The 2,785-nt window shown below is 42.1% G+C and overlaps 4 non-coding genes across 4 annotated transcripts; all 4 read left to right on the top strand.

Moving 5' to 3' along the window:
* The first annotated feature begins 557 nt into the window (after window positions 1-557).
* Window positions 558-676, top strand: LOC119119391. The gene has a single exon (XR_005097285.1). It is a non-coding gene; the product is annotated as a 5S ribosomal RNA (ribosomal RNA).
* A 467-nt stretch (window positions 677-1,143) lies between these two features.
* On the top strand, window positions 1,144-1,262 carry LOC119119388. Its single transcript, XR_005097282.1, has one exon. It is a non-coding gene; the product is annotated as a 5S ribosomal RNA (ribosomal RNA).
* Window positions 1,263-1,730: 468 nt separating this feature from the next.
* LOC119119387 lies at window positions 1,731-1,849 on the top strand. The gene has a single exon (XR_005097281.1). It is a non-coding gene; the product is annotated as a 5S ribosomal RNA (ribosomal RNA).
* Window positions 1,850-2,317: 468 nt separating this feature from the next.
* On the top strand, window positions 2,318-2,436 carry LOC119119386. Its single transcript, XR_005097280.1, has one exon. It is a non-coding gene; the product is annotated as a 5S ribosomal RNA (ribosomal RNA).
* The last annotated feature ends 349 nt before the right edge of the window (window positions 2,437-2,785 follow it).

Here is a 2,785-nt window from a genome sequence, read left to right as displayed (position 1 = left end):
CGAGGAGGAGACGACCATCGACCATCGACTATCGACCAATCACCACACAATATTTTGCATGCTTGAATATTCATATTGTGTTTCTTTAAAACTGCGCAACCCGGAAGAATGTGTTGTCTTTTGATGGTCACAGAAGGCACACTAGTTTTTGTGTTAAGGACCCGAGACCCAGGCGCCTGTATTATCTTGCTTTGTCAGGATTAAACAATTGGTAAATTCGGCCTCATTGATCTACTGGTCTTCTCTTTGACAGAACGAACTCGCAAAATTGTTAGGTGTACCAGTGTGTGGATTAGGACGTAACAATTTTTGTTTTGTCAATTGTAGTTCACGTCTTTTACCGCTAGAGAGCAGACTATGTACAGTGAATAAAGAGGCTGGCTCCCTGTGAACTCAAAGCAGCAGTCTTTATCCGTAAAAAAACACAAAAAAAACCCACACTGCGCTTCCATGTAGGGTTTTTCCACTTTTCATGACATTTACTTTGATACAGCAAGAAGTCTTGGCTTTCAGGGGCGATTGTATCTATAGAATGCATTATTTTGCTATCAACCATGGCTTACGGCCATACTACCCTGAGAACGCCCGATCTCGCCCGATCTCGGAAGCTAAGCAGGGTCGGGCCTCGTTAGTACTTGGATGGGAGACCGCCTGGGAATACCAGGTGCTGTAAGCTTTTTTTTTCTTTTTCCACTTCAATTGTTAAAGCAAATTTTGACAACACCCATTACGTATGGCATTCGGAAACTGCAAGCCGAGTTTTAACTCCGACATTGAAACTATACCCGAGTTTCAAATCTATATTGTGTGGCGTCATCCATAGCATTGTAGTTCACGTCTTTTACCGCTAGAGAGCAGACTATGTACAGTGAATAAAGAGGCTGGCTCCCTGTGAACTCAAAGCAGCAGTCTTTATCCGTAAAAAAAAAAAAAAAAAACACATTGCACTTCCATGTAGGGTTTTTCCACTTTTCATGACATTTACTTTGATACAGCAAAATGCAGGTCGCAATGGCAAATTTGTGCTACCACATAAAAAGCTGTCAATAACTTTTCATGATAGCCATGTTTCCATGAAACGCCAAGTCTTGGTTTTCAGGGGCGATTGTATCTATAAAATGCATTATTTTGCGCTCAACCATGGCTTACGGCCATACTACCCTGAGAACGCCCGATCTCGTCCGATCTCGGAAGCTAAGCAGGGTCGGGCCTGGTTAGTACTTGGATGGGAGACCGCCTGGGAATACCAGGTGCTGTAAGCTTTTTTTTTCTTTTTCCACTTCAATTGTTAAAGCAAATTTTGACAACACCCATTACGTATGGCATTCGGAAACTGCAAGCCGAGTTTTAACTCCGACATTGAAACTATACCCGAGTTTCAAATCTATATTGTGTGGCGTCATCCATAGCATTGTAGTTCACGTCTTTTACCGCTAGAGAGCAGACTATGTACAGTGAATAAAGAGGCTGGCTCCCTGTGAACTCAAAGCAGCAGTCTTTATCCGTAAAAAAACAAAAAAAAAAACACATTGCACTTCCATGTAGGGTTTTTCCACTTTTCATGACATTTACTTTGATACAGCAAAATGCAGGTCGCAATGGCAAATTTGTGCTACCACATAAAAAGCTGTCAATAACTTTTCATGATAGCCATGTTTCCATGAAACGCCAAGTCTTGGTTTTCAGGGGCGATTGTATCTATAAAATGCATTATTTTGCGCTCAACCATGGCTTACGGCCATACTACCCTGAGAACGCCCGATCTCGTCCGATCTCGGAAGCTAAGCAGGGTCGGGCCTGGTTAGTACTTGGATGGGAGACCGCCTGGGAATACCAGGTGCTGTAAGCTTTTTTTTTCTTTTTCCACTTCAATTGTTAAAGCAAATTTTGACAACACCCATTACGTATGGCATTCGGAAACTGCAAGCCGAGTTTTAACTCCGACATTGAAACTATACCCGAGTTTCAAATCTATATTGTGTGGCGTCATCCATAGCATTGTAGTTCACGTCTTTTACCGCTAGAGAGCAGACTATGTACAGTGAATAAAGAGGCTGGCTCCCTGTGAACTCAAAGCAGCAGTCTTTATCCGTAAAAAAACAAAAAAAAAAACACATTGCACTTCCATGTAGGGTTTTTCCACTTTTCATGACATTTACTTTGATACAGCAAAATGCAGGTCGCAATGGCAAATTTGTGCTACCACATAAAAAGCTGTCAATAACTTTTCATGATAGCCATGTTTCCATGAAACGCCAAGTCTTGGTTTTCAGGGGCGATTGTATCTATAAAATGCACTATTTTGCGCTCAACCATGGCTTACGGCCATACTACCCTGAGAACGCCCGATCTCGTCCGATCTCGGAAGCTAAGCAGGGTCGGGCCTGGTTAGTACTTGGATGGGAGACCGCCTGGGAATACCAGGTGCTGTAAGCTTTTTTTTTCTTTTTCCACTTCAATTGTTAAAGCAAATTTTGACAACACCCATTACGTATGGCATTCGGAAACTGCAAGCCGAGTTTTAACTCCGACATTGAAACTATACCCGAGTTTCAAATCTATATTGTGTGGCGTCATCCATAGCATTGTAGTTCACGTCTTTTACCGCTAGAGAGCAGACTATGTACAGTGAATAAAGAGGCTGGCTCCCTGTGAACTCAAAGCAGCAGTCTTTATCCGTAAAAAAAAAAAAAAAAACACATTGCACTTCCATGTAGGGTTTTTCCACTTTTCATGACATTTACTTTGATACAGCAAAATGCAGGTCGCAATGGCAAATTTGTGC

The sequence above is a fragment of the Syngnathus acus genome, unplaced genomic scaffold (assembly GCF_901709675.1).
Source record: "Syngnathus acus unplaced genomic scaffold, fSynAcu1.2, whole genome shotgun sequence".
Classification (NCBI taxonomy): domain Eukaryota; kingdom Metazoa; phylum Chordata; class Actinopteri; order Syngnathiformes; family Syngnathidae; genus Syngnathus; species Syngnathus acus.
Note: the sequence above shows the minus strand (reverse complement) of the source record. Positions and strands in the feature narration are given on the sequence as shown.